The following is a 21456-nucleotide window of genomic DNA, read 5'->3' on the forward strand; positions in this document are numbered from 1 at the left end:
TGCTCCAAGAGGAATTGGGACTAGTTCCCAGCTTGGGCAGAGTACCACCTCCCACAGGCCTACAGCCAGGGTTACTCTAGAGAATGCTACCCATTCTCACCAAGGTCTTGACCCCAGCTCAAGACCACAGACTATTTCCTGTGTCTAGAAGGGCAACTGTCAGGCGCTTGTCCTGCTCTAAAGAATAAGATGATCTACGCAGGGTAGATCCTAAGAGGGCAATCCTCTTTACTTTGTCTTTCAACAAAATCCTTTACGTTTCCTTTCCTGTGGACTTTGAAGTCCGACATAAAGGTCTGTGGCATAGAATACTCACTCAACAAGCAGAGTTGCCACAATATCACTTTAGACCTTAACACTGACTAGGGTGGAATTCCTGGTGGCTTTCCTCCAAGAAATAATTCTAAGCCACTTTGATATAAGCAATGCCCAAGAATACTCATCTTTAGGGCTTTATCCAGATCTTTGCTGGCTATGTTCTGAGAGAATACTACCTTTGCCTCAGTGAAAACAGGTATTTCCTTTGGGGAAAGGGCTATGCATCAAGTTTCATGTAAGAAAAAAAGAAAGATTATGAACAGCCACCGTGACTTCTGCTTTCAGAGTCCCTTAAGTCAACCTAAAATTTCAGTCAGATTAAGGTCACAGGCAGAAGAACGAAAGCCAATAGCAAATGAGTCTAGAGATGACCAAATTCAGAATCCAGACTTGGGAAGTCTCGAATTCCATTTGATGAACACTCTGAACCCAAGACAAGTCCAGTGATTCAACTGCAAATGATATGACGACTCCCTCGCTCGGAGCTTGTTACCACAACTGATGATTTCTGTCCACAAAGAACTTCAAATACTCTGCTTCATGATGGTGTCCCAAAATAGAGGGGATATGTGTTTCCAGTAGGAAATGTGCACTATTAGATACAGGCAGTGTTTCTAAAGCATTAGATCTCAGCCAAACATGGGTCAAGAGGTGACCTTACATTGGGGGATCTACAGCTGACATGAACACACTAGTGGCAGTTACATGTCCTTCATAAAACCCTGTTGAGGACAAAAGCTTTAGAACAATTGAGACAATGGCATTTTAGAGTATAAAACTGGAGTCCCCCAAATAATTCCTATTCCTGCTCCTATGTGTGCCCAGGTATCAGGAACCCACATGCTCAATGATAAGGTCTCACTTCCAGAAATGAGCTGCAGAGACCACAACCACAGAATTTTCTACTCCCAGCTAAGCTATCCCCAAGTCCAACCATTTGCAGATGTATTCACATCTATCTGTAGGTAAGGCCATTGATCAAGCCAATTGTTATTAGGCAGTACCGTACCCAGGGCTAAAAATGGAAATGCTCAGAGTGCCGACACCTCAGCCCGTTCATGAAGGCCACCGTATTGGACCACATGCTAGTGAGATGGTTCAGGATGTGCTGGAGACCCAAGATACGTTTCCCTGAATGATACTTTTATAACCCACCCCCCAGCACATCTAATTACCAAGATTTTGTTAAGATAGCTATGAAACATTTAATAAGTTTGGTCTATAAAACATTTAACATTTTTCCAAGGAAGGCGTCAGTATGAGACGAGAGGACACATGGCAGTGTCTGTCAGAAATGCTTCAATGATGCCCACTTCCCGCTTGGACTTGATTCTATGCCTTGGTTTACCTTGATCTGGCCTGCCTACCACAACCAACCTTCCACTCCTCCACTTTAAGCAGTATTGTTAGTAGATCCAAGGCCAAAGCCACATTTCAACAGGTTCAAGGTAATTTTAAAAGTCTCAAGCCACGTGTGTTAGACGAGAAGCCATCGAACATCCACAAAGACTATCCATCGTGACCATGATTTTCATAAGTAGAAAATTTTATTAAAGATGAATTTTATAGAAGATGAATTTTCAGGGAAATTCACAGGAGTATATATAATCCAGCCCTGGGGTTAGCAAAACCACATTTAGCTGAATGAATACACAAGATTTGAGGTTGGGTAGGTGTCCCCTCAAACACATTTGAGAGCTAACACATGAACGTGCTGTGTGCCACCGAACTAGACACAAGGAACACAGGCCAACGCATATTCTCAGAGTTAGGTCCACAGAGGTACCATGGAGCAGCAAGCTTAGCACACCAAGGTCAGAATACGGCTTCTTTGGGTGTACATCCTCGGCATCCTGGGACCATCAGATACCAAGATGGCCAATTGAGCCAAGATGCTCAGCAGACACTTGCTATGGCAGTGGCAGATGAGGGGCAGTATCTGTGCTAGTCTAGGGGCCATGTGAGGTGAATAGAGCCCTCAGAGGGCAGGGTGTAGATTTGTGCTTCCACTTCATGAGGCTGCCGGGGGAAGGAAGACACACTGCCCCTCTGCCCCCCCGGCGTGTGTACCCAACCCGTATCTGGTTCCAGGCATGGAGTTATCTTGCCCTAATATCCTCCATGCTAAGAGGACATTGTGATTTGCACCACAGTACCCGAGGCTGTAACGCAGCTGGATGCCTCTTGACCCAAAATGCAATCCAGTAGTTCGTTACACACATTTAGACGCTTGTAGTCTGCAAGCTAGTCATAAGGCTGCTTGGGGTACCCAGGCAATAGGGATTTAGTCCTTGTCCCTAAAGCTAGGCTTCATTACCATAATGCCATTGAAGGCCTAAACCCTTTAAGGATGACATAAGGAAAGGTCTGTCCCCCTTTCTATGGATGGTAGGGACCAGGCTCTGGTGTGACCCCTGCCTTGCTCTCTGATTTCAATACAGAAATAAGTCCAGCAGTGTCTCTAGTTGAGAGAAGCATCCCCCCCCCCCCCCGAAACAGAGGCAGGCTGAGAAAATTCCCCAGGAAGGTTTTAAATTCAACCGTTTTTTTTTTAGACATTTTAGACAAGTGACAAGTTTGTGAGTTTTTTTTTTTTTTTTTTGGTGTAGGGGTAAGCACTAAGACTTTTTATCTCCATTCTTTCCTGAGAATGGAGATGACAAGGGAAATAAAAGGATTCTGCAGAAAAGTCCAGTGAATGGGCGAACACCAAGGTCCAAGGATGGTCAACAGCCACCCATAGAACAGTGGGTATGTGGTCAGCCAATCCTGTCTGGTTCCCGCCACTGAGGTTATCTTGAAAGCAGATGGGAAAGCCTCCTTGCAGAGCAGGTCTCCCACCTTTCACAGAGAGCAGAGAGAAACCAGAGCCCAGGACCTGGGAGAGCTGGTTCTTCATTGCACTCTGGACCCATCTCACCAGGACATGGGGGTTGGCTTTGAATGACAGCGCTATGTACACACGGAGACCAGAAACCAGGTGTGTCTTAATCACTCTGCCTAAGCTCATGAGTCAAGAATATTTGACATAGTAAAGGAGGCCAAGCTCAAGATGTCATTGAGAGGAAAACACAATTAGATGTGGACGAGAGGGTGATGTCTCTGGAGTTCTGAGAACAGGAAGTGGTTGGGTATAAAATTGAGCCTCCTGCATCAGTACTTCCACCCTGACAGGGGTGGACTGTGCGCCTGGGCCAGGATTCCAGCTCAGGCTGTGGGGGGTTGCCAATTGAGGCCTGAGGGCACAGCTGGCCAGGCTCCCTGCAGACACAGAAGGCTGGGTCAGCATTGGCCTCATACCACAGCAGCCTTGGTTCCTGAAGATACAATAGGAAGTGCACTCTTCTTGCTTCCTGCCTGCAAATTGCCACCCGTGCTCCTGGATCTAGCACAGCATGTGCCCTTGTGTGTTCACAGAAGCAAAGTCTTAATGTAGATCTTCGAATAGCCTTGAGCTGGAGGCAAGAGGGACCTAGGAAGATGGTAAGCTCCACCTGGCCACAGACAGCTGGACTCTGGCTCTCCCCCACCTGCTTGCCTGCAAGCAGCCAATCAAAGTGTGAGGGCAGGTGGTCCCCCCGGACCTAAGAGGGCCATCTGCTTCCTGTTGAACTGGGAGACTGGGAGATTCAAGACGCTAGAGAAGTCCTCCTCCAGCTGCTCCATGGCTTGGGATACAAGCTGAAGGAGTACTGCTCTCTGGTGAAAGAGGTGACTTACTGAACTTTAGTATTGGACAGACTCAAATTTGGGAGCATTGAACAGAGAACAAGAAAGTACATTGGGGTCAAGCCTGCTATGGCAGTGGCAGCAGCTGCAGCACTGGTTGGCTGCAAAGGGGACATCTAGCATGGAAGAGCCTGTAGATCAAAAAAGCAGCCTGAACTTAGCAAAATCAGAGGCTGCACAACACCCTGGTATTGAAAAGTGCTTTTTACATCTCAATTGGTAAATGGAGAGTGGAAGCAGAAGCCACGTTTTGGCTGCCACCTTGTTCCAGCACATTCCTACTACTCATCATCTAAGGTGGACATAGACCACGTGTGAAATTGACAGAGTAGATTATACCCAGGGTACTCGAGTCAGAAAAGACAGGGGAGTGCAACATGCTCTCCCTTTGAGTCTGGTGGCTCATGGGATGGGCTGAGGAAGGCTGAAGAAGGCTGGGAAATGGATCAGGCAGGTGTGAGTACACTCGGGGAATCCAACCCTCCCCACACTCTGCTGCCCGTGAATACAGACTCCCCAGGCTTAGTCCCCACCCCATGACGGGGATTCTTGGGAGGCTCCTAAGACCCAGGCTTCCAGCCCAGACTGGCATCTTCCTGGCCCCAGGAGTGGGCGATCTCTTCAGTGATGATACCACCCAATGAAGCCCTTGAGGCCCAGCGAGTTCCAGAAACTGGAACACCCTTCATGGAACTGTGGGAGCCCTACCCTGGGGGTGCATCCATATGGTCTTGTCCAGACAGAATTTCCTTTGACAGTTATTCCATCTTACTGGCGAGAAGGGAAACAGCTATTTCAACCAGCTTTATTTCTGACCAGTCCAGCTACCAGCTCAGCAAGCAACACAAGAAAGTGGCCAATACCACCCAGCCCTTGCTTTCTTGGTACATAGCACCGCCCCTCCCCCCAAAAAAATAGAACAGTTGGACACAGGCAATGCTTTCTGTTCTTGTGGACTGTTTGAGACTCAGTGGAGACAGTTTCATTAAGAATCTTCTTTCCTTAATGCCAGATGCAGTTCCTGGTTATTTATTGGTTTTAGTGCTGGCAACTGCTGAGCCCCCCCTTCCTGTTTTTGTACTAATTAGTGTCCTCGGTGTTGTAGTAGGCTCCAAGTATTTAGATGCTGTATTGGACTTTGCTTTCATCATCGCCCTTTCCCCTTTTCTGTGAGTGCTAGGGAGGGATCTAAGGAGAAACTAGGTTCACAGGGTAGGGATTCTGAACTAAAGCCACCAAAAGACAGAAGACCCTCTCCACCAGTTAGCCACACTCCGACGTCAGCTGTACTCTAATACAGAGAACAGGTGAGAGAAAAACTCCAACTGACAAGCAGCCATGGCTGGAGGGGTCTCGGGTCCCACGACTGGATGCCCACTTCTATAGCAAGGATTAACAGAGGCTGTGGATACCACACCAAATGGGGTCTCTGTCTAGATCACTCTAGGATGCTTTAGCAACAAGGCTGTGCACCATACGAAGCCCCACACATGAGAGTGGAAAAGAAATCCATCCCAACAGATGCAGAAAACCCATCACAGGACTATGACATGCATGAGGTAACTGGCTGCCTCCTCGAGGTCGTGATCCACCAGCAACTGACTCTTAAGGTATTTCCATTTCATCCACTTTAGTATTTGAAAGAGAAATGGTCTCTGAATTCCAAGCACACAAAGCACAATTGAGTTAAGGAAGTTGGCACAGGATCTGAGTGCAAATCAATAATGAAATGAATGTTAAGAACCAAACAGGAATTTCAAATGTAAGATGGTGATTAAGCTATCCAGTTGTAGGGCTGCGGATGTGGCTCAAGGGGTAGCACGCTCGCCTGGCATGTGTGCGGCCCGGGTTTGATCCTCAGCACCACATACAAACAAAGATGTTGTGTCTGCCGAAAACTAAAAAATAAATATTAATAAATTCTCTCTCTTTCTCCCTTTCTCTCACTCTCTTAGATCAGAGACCTAGGAATTAGACCAGAAACTACCCAAGTCCTAGAAGATGTAGGGTCAGTACTCCAGCACATGGGCAGAGGCACCGAGTTTCCACAATAAGATCCCTAAAACTCTTGCCATTATTTCCTGAGCTAGCAGCATGCCGTCAAGTTAGAAAACTTCTGCACAGCAACAATGTTGAGAGAATCTTCAGAATGGAAGTCTTTGCTAGTTACTTTTAGAGTACCAGGAATTGAACCCCAAGGTGCCTAACCCCCAAGCCACATCCCCAGCCCTTAGTTTTTGACACAGGATCTCGTTAAGTTGCCCAGGGCCTTGCCAAGTCTCTGAGGCTGGCTTTGAGTCAAGATCATCCTGTGTCAGCTCTTACTCTTGTGATGGAGGATTAACATCCATGATCTATAGAGAACTCAAAACTTCACACCAAAAATAAAGACCCAAACAATGGGCCAATGAAGTAAACAGATACTTCAAAATACAAATGATTAGTAAGAAAAAAATGTTCAACATTCTTAGCAGTTAGGGAAATAAGCCCGATTTCTTGTCACTTCAGTTAGAATCTCATTAACAAATGCTGGAGAGAATGGAGAGGAAGGAACACACTTCTGAAGGGATTCTAACGTAGCCAACTAGTAGTGGAGTCACCGTATGATCTAGCTGTGCCATTCTTTGGTATTTATCCTCAGGAATTAAAATTCATACTATAGCCATACACGCATACCCATGTTTATAGTAGCACAATTCACAAGAGCCAAACTATGGAATCAGCCTTGGTTTCCATCAATGGATTAAAAAAAAAGTGATGTCTATACACAATGGACTTTTATTTAGCCATAAAGATATTTAAGGAAAATAGATGGGACTTGAGAACTTTATGTTAAGCAGAAAACCCAAACTTGGAAAGTCAAGGGTCATGTTATCTCATGTGGAAGCAAGAGGGGTAAAGGGTATGGGGAAGTCTTGTTTTAAGAGGAAAAATCAGTAGAGAGGGAAGTTGCAGATACCTGTGGAATGATTGCTTTTGTCATCTTTTGCACCACTATGACCAAAAGACCTGACAAAGATAATTTTAGAGGGGAGAAAGTTTATTTGAGGGTGGACATCATGGTGGAAGAGGGTGGAAGAGGAAAGTGGCTCAGGACAAGGGCAGGAAGAAGATATCTGTTTGACAAAGACTAAACCCCAGAGGTGCACCCCAAGGACCCACCTCTTCTAGCCACACCCTACCCGCCTACAGTTAGCACCCAGTTAATCCTCATCAGGGGATTAATTCAGATTGGGTGAAGGCTCTTGCAACCCAGTCACTTGCCTATTAGACCTTATGATCTCTCAAGCTTTTGGCGGACACCTTACATTCAAACCCTAACATGATATTGGCCAAGTTACATTGCTATGTTGCATGCAACAGTGAGTCTCAGAGAAGGGACCACTTCAGAGCATGCCTCCTTCCAGCCAGTCCTGTGAAAAGTTGTTCATGCTTCCAGACACCTCCTCTTTGAGAAGGAAAGGACTTCAACCGCTCTCAAGTGGGAGCTTCCTTGCAGCCGAGCCTCCTGTGTAAAGGTCAGGCGAGCATCAGAGGAAGAGTCCACCAAGAGACTGTCCCATGCAACAGCAAGGGGTTTATTGGGGGTCCAGCATGCTGAGGCTCAGAGCTCACTTGAATATAACAAAGAGCCCCGAGTACACCTTAAGCAGAGCTTATATACTTTCCTTAGAGAGGGCAGGGAGGGTAGTTCATTGAAGGTTCAGGGGGAGTGGGCAGTTTGCGTGCAACCGGGTAAGGGAGTACATTCTGCAGTTTGGCAGTTGGGGACAGCACATTCTGGGAACAAGATTAGCAAACAGTTCTCAAGATTATTAACCTTTCATTCCCCACTTCTTCTTCTGGCTACTTTTAATCATAAAAGTGATCATTGTTGGGTGTCACATTTTATGTCTGCTAGTGGGGTATATTGTTGTCTGATTGCCATAAGTTTAACTTGTCCAATTTGAGCTTGGAGAAAAGAAATTACACAGTTGAGCAAACAGGGTCCTACAGTTAGCAATAATATGAGGATTATTAATGGACCGGCCAGGGCTGATAAAAGCATAGTTAACCAGGGGGACTGTGTGAACCAAGACTCAAACCACACTTTTTGGGGTCTCTCTCTCTTGTTGACGCTCTTCAAGGTGTCTTTTAAATTTACTCATAGATTTTTTTATAACTCCAGTATGGTCGGCATAAAAACAACATTGTTTTCCTCAATGTAGCACAAAGGCCCTCTTCTCTCATGAGGAGGAGGTCCAACCTTCGCCTGTTCTGTAAAACAACTTCAGAGAGAGAGGTTAAAGATTCCTGTAAAGCTGGGATGGAGGTTTCTAATATCTTTAAGTTTTGGTCCGTTGCTGTTTCTAATTGGGTCATTTGTTGTGTCCCACGGACCAGGGCAGTGGTCCCTGTGCCCACCCCTGCAGCAATTCCTATTCCTAATAGGATGGCTAAAGTGAGGGATACAGGTTCCCGGCGGAACCGGGTTGTATGCCCCCCTATTTGATCTTCAAATGAACCTGCATCATGATAGAGCACTCTGGGAAACATCTGCACTATTATACAATTAATTACATCTGTTGACCATTTTATGAAAACAAACAATGTTTAAGTATATAGAATTATACTGTTGTAGGGACGGACAAGGCAAGGCACCTAAGATAGCACTGAAGACAGGGAAACAGTCCTATTTGGTTGCAACCGGATTCAGAGGGCACTGCTTCTGTTGTAGTCAATTAATCCCCTGAACCCCAAGTTTAGGTAGTTTCAGAATTTTGTACCCAACATGTAAGGGAAGGGGCTCAGAAGTTCACAGTCTGCAGAAGTTTATAAAAAGCAGTTTTTGTTTCTGTTTTTTCCTCTGTTCTGGGCAAGTTAACTTTTCAAGGACACCTGGGAGGGGGAGAGCTTTTCCTTCCCTTTTTTTCCTCCCCCTGACAGCTGTTACCATGGAGCCCAGTTGATAACTTCTTTATCTTAGAAATGTAGCCATCTCTGTGAAGCCCCAGCTCAAGGCCAGAGGCCTTGTTTACATATTTTGTGAAAAACTAGTAAGGGGGTGTCTAGCTTAGGAGTGCTGATTTTTCCAGCCAGTGGCCAAGTAGAACAGGGCAACACGAAAAGAGGAAATTTATCTATACTGAACTCTTTTATAGGGACTCTTTTGCTGAAAGTCCTAAAGTCAGCCATGGTGAAGACTTCTGAAGAAGGTCAGTTAAAAGTTTTCTGTGGGCCTGGTACAGAGGGGGAAGACAGAGAAGGCAGGGCTAAGAGCAGCTCCGTGGATCTGAGAATGAGGAAGGAGAGATGTAAAAGAATAATGGGAAAATGGGAAAGGGGTTTGGGATTTTCCTAGCAACAAAAACTTGAGTAGTAGAACAGGTAGAGCAGAGGGGAAGACGGGAGTGAGTATCCCAAAAAGCCTGTGAGGGACTTTAAATTCTTAGTAACCTGTTTTCAGTGATGACAAAGCAACTTTAAAGGCCATTTTTATTACATCTTGGATAGGGGTCTGAGGGCTCTTCTCAGCTGGTTTGAGCTTTGGGTTAGCTGGTAAGAGGACCTGGTGGGACCCGGTGTGGGCACTGACAGGAGAAGAGAGGATTGAGTGGGTGGAGAGGTACCTCAGTACCTGCTACCTCAGCAAGGGGGCAATGGTCTGAGAACCGGCGGAGATTTGGGTTTTTGATCTAGTAATTGGAGGGGAGAAATCAGGTTGCTGAGGTGGGAGTGACAGCAGAGAGTCTGGAGCAGAAGACTGAGGGTGAGGATCTATTGGAGAAGCATAGTTTAGGATGTGAGCGAAGGAGGGAAAAGGCCTCCACATAGGGGAATCTCCTTCCCCACTTTTGAGCACTTGCAGAAGTTACAAAGGTCACTCAGAATTTGAGGATCTAGAGACCTCTCTGGGGGCCATCAGTTTTGGTTATCTAATTGGTAATATGGCCAATGCTGTGTACTGAATTTGATGAGGAGTTTGGGTTCCACCAGGCAGTCCCTGTATGCTCACATCCCCATGACTTACAGAAGAAGTCAGCTTTTCCCCCACACAGCCGTGACTGTTTGTGGCTTCGATAGTCCGCCGGGCAAACATAGTAATCTAGGTTAGCCAGCCTGCGTCTGGTTCGCGTGTCCCTACATCCATAATATTTGTTTTCATTATCTATGGTATGGAAGTGATTTAATGGAATTTTAGTGGGATCCTCTTCATCAGGGATATCCCAATAGGAAAGACCTATAGCCAGCTGACAAATGTCTGGGTGGAGAGATGGCCACCAGGTCCCTAAGGGGGCTGTATGTGAGATAGACCATACTTCTTGTCCAGTAGGATTTGTGATCAGCCATCGCTGCTGAATGGGCTGATGAGGGTTAGGACTACTGGTGGTCAAGGGGAGAGTCTATACCCTATCCACATGGTGAATATGCAATTTGAAAGGGTTACCAGTCTTTTTCAGTTTCCAGCTAGAGTCTGGACAGGGCGCAGGCTTGAGATGAGAGGCATGGATCCAGGAAGTGATTCCATCTACCTTTACCGCTGTAGGTGTTATAAGTAGCACCTGGTATGGTACTTTCTAGCAGGGTTCCAGGGATAAGACGAAGTTTCCCACTTGATATCGGTGTGGAGTCCTTTTGTCCCCAGGTTGGTAGGCAGTGGCCAGCTGTTTTCATAGGTATTGCTGGGTTCTTTTAAGAGCTTTAAGTCTGTCAAGCAAGGGGGTGTGAAAGGAATCGTTAAGTCTTAGAGTTGGGGTTAGGTCCCTTACTGGAGGAGGGGCACCATAGAGAATTTCATAGGGGGTGAGGTTACACAAAGAAACAGAGGGAGTATTTTTTTTTGCATGAAACAGTGCATAAGGCAGGAGCATAGTCTAATCTTTTATGCCGGTCTCTAAGCTTAATTTCGTTAAGGTCTCTTTAATGGTTCTATTTATTTTTTCTACCTGTCCTGAACTCTGGGGTCTATAAGCACAGTGTAACTTCCAATTAATCCCCAGGGTCCTGGTTAACCCCTGACTTACCTGGGCCACGAATGCCGGTCCATTATCAGACCCTATTACCTTAGGCAGGCTGTATCTTGGAAAAATATCTTCCAGGATCTTCTTGACCACCATTTGCGTCGTTTCTTTATTTTGTGGGGAAGGCTTTAATCCATCCTGAAAATGTATCTACAAAGACTAGGAGATATTTAAGTCTATACCTTGCTGGCTTAATTTCAGTAAAGTCCATTTCCCAGAATTGTCCTGGTCTGGTTCCTTGTAGGTGCTTTCCTGCAGGAAGCTCGGAAGGGTAAGCATTAACCAATTTGACAGACCTGACAGGCTTTTGTTACCCGTTCAGCTATTTCCTTTCGCTATGAGTCGGTTAGTGGAAAACTCTGTTCTTGATCTTTCAGGAATGCCTGCAGTTTCTTTGAACCAAGGTGAGTGAGTTGATGTACATTTTTAACGTAGTGTAGGGCTTTCTGAAATTGCAGGCTGGGCTCAGTGAAGTCGAGGAGTTCAGTGTCAGTGTCCTTAGATGTTAAGTTGTCAGGGTGCTCCAATGTAGTTAAATCTCCTGACTTATGTTCCCCGGGTGTGGAAAGTGTTAACATGGTTACTCCGTTTAGGGCTGCCAATTTAGCCTCTTCATCCACCCTCCTGTTAGATGGGGGTGGTATCTGCACAACAGTTTGTTTTCTGGGCTCAGTGAGCCATTGTTTACTGCCCCTAAGGGAATAGCCCAGGAAGATTACTTCTTGCTGGCAAATTTGGGCCTTTTTGGCAGAAGCTCTATACCCGAGTTGAGCAAGCTTGGATAATAGTGCTTGGGTCCCAGACTCACAGTTTTCCTTGGTGTCGGCTGCCAGTAGCAGGTCATCCACGTATTGAAGCAGGGTGACTTCGGGGTGCGTAGTTCTGAAGTTGTTGAGATCTCTGTGGAGGGCTTCATCAAAGAGAGTGGGGGAGTTGTTGAACCCCTGTGGGAGTCTGGTCCAAGTTAGTTGACCAGACGTTCCGGTTTCTGGGTCTACCCACTGGAAAGCAAACAGCAACTGACTATATTTATGCAGAGGCAGGCAAAAGAAAGCATCTTTTAAGTCCAGAACAGTATACTATTTTCGCTCAGGGCTCAGAGTGCTAAGCAGATTGTACGGATTAGGTACCGTGGGGTAAATGTCCTGCACTCTGTTGTTGATCTCTCTTAGGTCTTGAATGGGGCGATAATCCCTGGTTCCTGGCTTTTTTACTGGTAGCAGGGGAGTGTTCCAGGCCAATTGACAGGGCCTTAGGATCCCTAAGGCCAGATATTTCTGAATATGGGGCCTTATCCCATCTTTAGCTTCTTTGCTCAGAGGATATTGTTTGACATTGATTGGTGAGGCTGAGGTTTTTAACTCCACTGTTATTGGAGGTTGTTTCATGGCTAAGCCTAACCCAGCAGTTTCTACCCAGGCATCTGGGTAATCTGTTATCCATTACTGGGGTAGCTTGCCTGTTTGATCAGTCTTGGGGGGTGTGAAGAGTTGATGTTCATCTTCTACTGACATAGTTAAGCCATGACTATAGGAGTTTTTACTGAAGGTTTTAGAAATTCCATTTGGGGGCCTTCAGGGTTAAAAGTTATTCTGGCCCGGAGCTTGGTGAGCAGATCTCTGCCCATCAATGGGGCTGGGCACTCTGGGATCACTAGGAAGGAGTGAGGGACTTTTCTTTTCCCCAGGTCCATGGTCCTCTTAGTTGTTCAAGCCCGATATTTACTGCCATTAGCCCTTTGAACTAGAGAACTTTTATTTGATAGAGGGCCCAATGGGGCCTTAAGGGCTGAGTATATTTTGCCCCTGTGCTGAGGGCCATTGCCAAGTAGGAATGACGCATCGAAATTTCCTTGCCAGCGTACCCCATGTTGCTTAGAGGACATTCGCTGGGACATTGCATGTATGTTTTAGTAAGGTGACCTTGCTCAAGGACCAGGGCGGATCCGGGTTTAGAGCTGATCAGGTTTTAGGGAGTATACCGTCCTTGGGTTTAGGGAAGTTCCAGGTTTAAGGTGTACCCTGCGGAGGAATAGGGCGTATCCTACTGCCTCAGGCACGCCCGATCCTTGAGTTCCCATTGTGTTCTCATGAGATTCAGAAAGTATTGGAAAAGAAAGCCCCATGGAGTAGGTGAATTGGGCGGCGGCAGAACTGGGATTTCCCCAGAACGTGTGTAGAGGCTGGTGTGAGTTCGGGAATACAGAATTGCTGTTTGAATCTACAAGGTTTGTGGTGGCTCGTGATTTTGTGCCCAGCCAAGACTGCGACACCCCTGTATCCACTTCAAAGTTTACTGGGGTCCCCTCCACTTTAAAAGTTACCCTGAGCTTGGGGAGGGGATCTGAGCCCCGACTTTCCTAGTCATCCTCCAGAGTCAGAATGGCTGACTGGCGTGGCTGTCTCTTTCTAGGGCACTCTTTGGCTAAGTGTCTTTTTTTCTTTTTTTTTTTTTTTTTTTACAGTAGGCACATTGATCTGAGGCCAGGGATGGCCTCTGGCGTGGGCCGAGGTATCCCTTCCTGTCTCCCTGTTTCTTAATTTCTGGCTTATTTGTTGTTGTGACCAGGACCTTAGTCAATGCCTTACTCTGTTTTTTGGTTCTTTTATCCTCCCTTTGCTCCCTTTCTTTCTCCCTCCTTTGTTCCTTCTTCTCCTCAGTTTCTCTCTTATAGTATACCTTCTCGGCTTCTCTGACTAAATCTCTCAAAGTCATATCTTGTAATCCATCTAAGTGTTGTAACTTTCTTTTAATATCCAGGGCAGCTTGCCCAATAAAGGCCATTGTGACAGATGCCTTTTGATCCTCTGCCTGAGGATCAAAAGGAGTGTATCTCCTATTGGCCTCCATAATTCTCTCTAGAAACATAGAGGGAGATTTATCAGGCCCTTGAATAATCTCTCTTACCTTGGCCAAATTAGTTGGTCACCTAGTGGCTGCTTGGACACCCACTATTAGAGCCTGGTGATAAGTGGACAGATGCTCCCTACCTTCAAAGGTGTCGGGGTCCCAGTTGGGTCGGTTCAAGGGGAAGCCGGCTTCAATTATGTTGGGAAGTTGTGTCGGTTGCCCATCTGGTCCGAGGATATTATTTTCTAGCTTCCAGGAGGATTCTCTTTTGTTCCTCTGTCATGAAGAGAGTCCCTAGGAGTTGTTGGCAGTCATCCCAAGGAGGCTGGTGTGAAAACGCTGGGAGTTCTTTGAGTTATTTTAGCTGGGTTAGCTTCCTCCAGGGGAGGAGGGGCTGTGTGTGCCATGGGGGAGTCATCTGGAGGGCGCTGGGCCAGCTTAGCTTCCTCCAATGGCGGAGAGGCTGAGTCAGCAGCAGGGGAATCACTTAGAGGGTGTTGGGGGTTGGGGGACGAGGGCAGGGTATAAGGAGGGGGAGGTGAGTCCAGTAGAGTCAAATCTTGAGACTCAGGGAGAACAGAGGGTGGAGGAGGAGGAGGAGCAGAGGGTTTGAGAGACAGAATCGTGGGGGAAGGAGTAGGAGCAGGGGCAGGGACAAGGAAAGGCTTCACCCATGGAGGAGGAGATTCGCAGAGGTCCTGCAAAGTTAAGATATACGGCTGTTGATCTGGATGGCTATGTGGCCCCAGCTGAAAGACAGTATCTCTGACTTTTCAAATTAGTGGGAAGTAGAAAGATCCTTCTGGGGGCCATCAGACTCCAAAGGTGGGCCATTCTGAGGCACAGAGAGTCTGCCAGGTCTGGCGTTTTACTGAAAAAGAAAGATTCTGAGACCTTAAGTGGACTTCGGTCCAGTGATCAAGGGTCAGGGACAGAGGCGTTGAAGTGCTCTGTCCCATAATGAAAGATACACAAACAGTGAAAGCAACGACACAGACAAGACAATAAAGACAGGCAATGAACGTCCAACACTGAGACCAGGAATGAGTAGCAGGCAAAAGCTGATGGGCTGGCAATACCGAATCCAAAACAAAGTATCATCGAGTCGAGGAGACTATTGTTCCTCGATTTCCTGAGTCCTCTGGGGCGTCGCTCTTCACCGACAGCCATTTTGCCAAGGCCTAACCTGAAACCTGAAACCAGAAAGAGGCGCCTTACTTACCCCGAGAGGAGCCCATTGGGGGTCTTTCATCCGCCGCTGCCGGATCTTGCTGGGGCCTCCATATGTAAAGGTCGGGCGAGCATCGGAGGAAGAGACCACAAGGATACCGTCTCATGCAACAGCAAGGGGTTTATTGGGGGTCCAGCATGCTGGGGCTCAGAGCTCACTTGAATAGAGCAAAGAGCCCCGAGTACAGCTTAAGCAGAGCTTATATACTTTCCTTGGAGAGGGCAGGGAGGGAAGTTCATTGACGCTTCAGGACGAGTGGGCGGTTTGCGTGCAACCGGGTAAGGGAGTACATTCTGCAGTTTGGAAGTTGGGGACAGCACATTCTGGGAACAAGATTAGCAAACAGTTCTCAAGATTATTAACCTTTCACCTGGAGGTGGGGGCAACCGGAGTTTCCCTCTGGGTGGGGTTCCCTCGGGATATAGTTCACAAGGCCTGCTGGGGTCCGACTTTCAACAACATGTAGCTGCAGGTGGAGGCGGCCATGCTCCCCCCTTTCAGGGAACAGGATTCTAGATACATAGAACATTCCAGGTTTTCTAATCAGAAGACTTCAATGGTTTGACAGTGGGTTATAAACCAAGGCACTTTGCCAGCATTATTCCCAGTGGTAGCTTTTCCGTGTTGCTGGTTAAAGATACTGAGGATGGCTTCCCAGCTCTTAAGTGCTTAACATTGCATTTTAAGCGTGTAGGTAAAGGTATTCATGAGCTGTGTTGAGGGGACCATTGTCATGACATGTAGGTTAGTTTTCTTATAATATTAAGCTAAAAATTGATCTCCCCTTCATATTCTTGCTGTGTTATGGTCATCGTCAATGAGGTTCATTGTGATATATTTGTACATGCACAGGAGTGCCTTGTTAATTTCATTCTGCCCTTCTCTCCCTTTCCCATCCCTCCTCCTTGCCCCTTGCTCCCCCCCCATCCTCCACTCCAGTTTCATTTTTTAAAAACCACCTTGATATGCTGGACATCAGAAAGCCACACATTGACTCATCACCTGATGAATTCGGTTTGTTTAAATTGCTGTACTGTGAGCCTCGGAAATCTGTATTTCATTTCTCATGCTCTACCAGTATTGTCCTAAAGCCATTTTCATCAGAAGAACCTTTTTTTTTATATACATACAGCAAACATAATATTTATTCCATTCTGCTGTCGTTCCTATCCCCCCTACTCCTCCCCTCCCCTCCAATCTAATGTGACACACTTTTTTTTCTTTTTCTCATCACAACATCATACATGTATTCTGTATAACGATGTGTTTCTCCTTTCATTTTTCAATTGGAGAATCTTTAGTCAAATGCACTGGAAGGAGTGGCAGAATTCAGAAGTTTGGACTCCTGACAACTTATGGGTTTGGCATAATCCTCAAATGATATTAAAGAGAAGTTGTTCACAGAAGATCCTTTCATGGTCTGCCCTCCAATCCCATAAGTAGTAGTCAGAGTTTGAGTGTTATGTGTCCACACCAAAATAAAGCTCAGCTTGGGTTTTGTGCTTTGTTCCTGCAGAAGGTCTTGACATTGTGGCAACATCAATTAAGTTGGGCAGAGAAGTTACTGGTGGTGCTGCATTCCATAGGTCTCAAAACGGCCTTCAGAAAACCTAGGACTCTGAGACAGTCATAGTGAGTGAAAAATGGTCAGAAGAGTCCCCTTATGCCTACTTAACCAGTTGGGGGACTAGAAAGTTCTATGGAGGTCACAGACTCAGGAAAGCAGACTGGTTATTGGGCAAGCTGGTCCATACAGACCAGCATTGGTTCTGAAGTGCCAGCCGCTCTGCTTGGTAAGCTCAGATATGCCCAAGGGGACAAGCGGTGCCCCAAGTCTCAGAGCAGAAGCAGACATTCAGCCAACATCAATGCAGAGTAGTTCATCTGCGAGTCCTACCCCTTGAGCTCCTCCTTAAAGAGGACCCTGGGTCAAGCTCCCCTTAGTTGTGCCCGTATCTGTTCTTCGGGGTCCTAGGCTTGGTTTCCTGTCTTGGCAAGTCAGGTAGAAGCCAGCTCTGCCCTTGGGAGCCTCAGCAGCCAGATGCTCAAAGGCCAAGTGAAGGTCTTCACCGGTGCCCCCTGGAGGCCGCTGCTTTGTCTTAGGAGGCTTGTGAGTGAAGAGGCAGATGGGGGAATTTGAAAGAAACTTGGTCCTTCTCAGTCTAGTTCTTTGGGAAGGAATTATTCATCGTGCACTCTAATGGGTAGGACGTGGACCCGCCTTAGGCTCTTCATTGGCTCCTGCTGTACAGTGCCAGCGTAACCTAGGATTTGAAATCCATGGTTCCCTTACCATTGGAGGGGAATTTCACTGCCAAGTCCTTCTCAACACAAAGGTTTTATCCCCACGTCCCCTCTCTGGGGACATAAAAAGCTCAGCCCCCACCCTTACCCATAGGGGTGGCTTTTCTTTCAGTAAACATGTACCTCTAAGGGCCACAGGTGCCCTTACTTGTCCTTTAGAAGCTCCTGCTTGAAACACAGGAAAAGTCACAGGCTTCATGGGACACTGGGGGTCTGACTGCAGACCCGAGATAAAAGGGAAGCCAGTTTTCCTTCAATGGGGACAGGAAATATCCTCAGCTATTGGACATGCTTCCAGGCTGTCTGCCCCTTCCAGTCAGGAAGTCCACGTGGGAGGAAGACAGCCCTGTTGACTTCCTGTCCGCTTGCTGGGAGGATGCCCTTCTGGTCATTTGGTGGCAGATAGCCTGGGCTCCTGAGAAGCTGATACCCACAAGAATGGTCTTCAAGGGCAGCAGAGGAAGTGCCTTGCAAGCCAGAGCCACCAGCTGCACCATAACCAAGCCCTGGAGGCTGACCTATCCCACGTCGTCCCTTGAAAGGCAGAAGTTATCCCAGTGTTCCAGGAGCTACAAATGGCCCACAACCAGCAGACCCAGAAGCATGTGTCACAACACCATGGCCAGCAGGCACTTCGTACCCCTGGAGATTGTCACAGACAGGCTTCCTTCATGGCTCTGATGTTCACATGCACTCATCCAGAGGGACATTTGAGGAACGGGAGTGGGGGTGAGGGATGTGCCTCTACATGTCAGACATTTCAACCCAGCGAGGGGCTTGTCCCCAGTGTTCGGAGACCACACATGAATACAGCATCATCTCATTCTTGTGTTATGAACACATGGGCCACAGAGGAAGAAATAGTTATGTTCCTTCCAAGCAGTAGTTGGGATCCATCTGAAGCCTGCCTTGTCTGTTGACCCTCAGACGGTGACCAGAGAGGGACAACATTAGATCCGGTGGCCAGTCACCTGCCCAGGCACCACACAGCTGCAGCCCCTTGGATGTGCACATTCCACAGGGCAGCTCAGGGGGCAGTAGGTACACAGCTCTCGTCCCTGACTGCAGGCTTCGTTCTGAGACCATCTCCAAAGGCCAGGCCTTTCCCTTGAGGACATTTCTGAGAAGACAAAGTTCCAGCCCTTCCTGCAGCTAGTAAATGTCACACTCTGGTCCAAGCCTCTCCCACCCGGGACTTGTGACATGGAAATGGGCCCAAACTGAGGCAGAAGATAAAGATCTCCCCAGGATGACAGAAGGAAAGCCAGCCCTTCCTTCAGGGGACCCACTTGGGGAATAAACACAATGCTTTCTATGACCATTTTAGAAATAAAGAGGACTCCTTGCAGACCAAAAACCAGCATAAGCTGCATCCCACAGATTTATACAACCCCCCTGCCAGTAGTTCTCCCTGTCCCATCACCCTGTCCTGTACATCACGTCCACTGGATTCAAGGATAATCATCTTGTTGCAAGAATTCTCCATCAGTGGTCAAGAACTTGTTACCCTCCGTAGAACTGCATGCTTTTGCTAACATGAGCATATTTAAGTCTTAGTTAAAAATCTTCATGAGCCTGCATTTATACAGGCTTCCTGAGCATTCAGTATCAGGTCTGTTAAGATGTCAGTGGTAATGACATGGACTTCTCTTCCTGTTGGATAGGGGACTCGACATCAGGACAGTGTTGATACCAGCAAGGGACCTGCCCAGTGGCTAGGAGGCTCCACGGAGCTTGTGCACAAGTATGTTAGGGTGAGGGAGAACTGCCCCAGAAACAACGGGGCTCAGAGGAACACACCCCAGGGACCCAGTGGGAGCCCCACCCTCTCAGATGTCTAGATTTACAGAGTTGCTAAATAATTCCTGACTTGAGATCCAAGATTAAGCTTTTTCAGGATAGGAAAATTGTGGGGAGAGCCGTCCCAAGCCTGCTCCAGCTTCACTTCATGGACTTTGGAGGTTCAGTTTTCAGCATTGACATCAAGCAGATACCATCCAGAGCCTCTGTGTCCCTCTGCTCAGAGGCCAAGTGTCATTGTTCCCTGGCCTTTAGTGGGGACACTTCTCTCTAAGGAGATCAAGAGTTAATGGGCAGAGAGGAGTGATGGGCAGGGAGTGTAACGAGGAAAAAATCATCATTGCTCCTACTTTGAGTAGACTCAAGTTAGGGTCCTAATCACTAGGGTACAGCTTTGGCAGTTCTGGAAGACATTGCTGGCCCTTCTCAAACTTTCCCCGGCTCCTATGGAGGAGCAGGAGAACTCGAAAGAAACTAGAGAAGTACGCTCTAGACAGGTTCTCCAGGTCAGAAGACCATCATTAATGTAGCACTTCCTATGTCAAAGTCTTTTATGGTCAAATTTGTTCTGAACCAAGAGTCTCAGCTGTACCCAAATAAAAGTCAGCACCCAAGGGTGGTAGGTGACCTTTGTCTTGTAACGAAAGATAATACCCAAATGCTTCAAGTGTCATACCTGCCTTTCACAAGCTTACTCCAAACAAAATCCAGAGGTGTGGAGTGACCTTGCAGGTTGGACAGGGGGCAGAGGTCTCCTTCAACGAGGTCAGGAAACCCATTTGAGCCTTGGAGACTTTCCCAGACCATTTCCCCCTCTACATTAAGAGCAATCCTTCCACGTCAGGTTACCCCATGCATAGACTTCAGAATCTTGGTGAACACTATTTTGGTGGTCTGTGGCACTTAAGGCTTGAGCTCATGAGAAGTTAGCATCTCCCATCATCTCCAAAGATGATAGGGCAGATCATCCAGCAAGACCAGAAGACAAGACTCAGAGGTCTCGGCTCTATCGAGACTAACAGGATATTGAACTCAGGGTCACTTGACTGGAGCCACATCCCCAGCCGTTTTATTTAGAGACAGGGTCTCACCAAGTTGCTTAGTGCCTCACTGTTGCCGAGGCTGATTTTGAACTCGTGATCCTCCCTCAGCCTCCCAAGCTGGTGAAATTACAGGCATGTACCAGCATACCCAGCCCAGGATTCTCAAGAGTGGCTTCTTCCAGTGTTAAGCTAATGGTCCAGAAGTCCAGGAGACCCAGGCTCACCCCATTTCTAATCTACAGGCATATATCAAGTCTTTTCCATGAACCTTTGGTCATTCTAGGAAAGGTTCCAGCCTCAGGGGTCAATAGGAAGTCAGTAGTCTTTAAGATCAGCATGCAGAATGAGGCAAGTGTGACCAAGTAGTAACCTGTCCATTAGACCCCAGCTTAAGTCAGTCAAAGACTCAGGTTTGCCACTGGTTGCAGAGAAGTGGCAAGGCCACACCTAGTGCTGCATTGCCACCAAGGAGAGTCAGCATATTCTCTTAAGAGGGTAGTCAAGCACCTTCCTGAGATTCGATGTCACCAAGACATGTTTTTGTTCCACTGGGGACTTGGTCCAGCCCACACAGGTGATTCAACTAAAGACCGGTTTCACGTTGATGGGGGAGGGTAAAGTTGATGACCTTCACATCCAGATCATTCAACTGAGACTTGAGACTCTTCCCCCAGTGCACATGCAGAGGCACACACCAGGTGACTCATCAGCTCACCTATATCCAAGGTGATACTCTAGATGGAGGTTGGGGAATCAATAAAGAAACAGTGACTAAGTTACCCAGGGTTGGTAAATCCAGTGATCAAGTCACTGGAGGTATCCAGGAGAGAAACTGATCTCACTGATCTTGGTCCCAGTAAGATCTTGAATGGATGCCATCTGTGGGCTAGGAACTGAGGGACCTTGACAGCAGAGAATCTGCCACTTTATTCCAGTCTAGCAGAACTGAGCATCCCTACCAGGTCGTGAGCAGTTGACTGAAGTGAAGAAAATTCTTTGGGGGCAAGTTCCTAGTCTTGAAGAAGCATCTCTAGTTCAATCAGAAGTGACTGTCACCACCATTCCATATGCTTAGTTTAGTTAAAAAAACAGGTCCTAGAGGAGTGAATCCAACCAGTGCTCATGGTTCCCAAATATACCCCTACTGAGAAGAGGCCAAAGACATTTAAACCAGAGGCCA

Source organism: Spermophilus citellus (assembly GCF_964194105.1).
Source record: "Spermophilus citellus genome assembly, chromosome: 3".
NCBI lineage: Eukaryota > Metazoa > Chordata > Mammalia > Rodentia > Sciuridae > Spermophilus > Spermophilus citellus.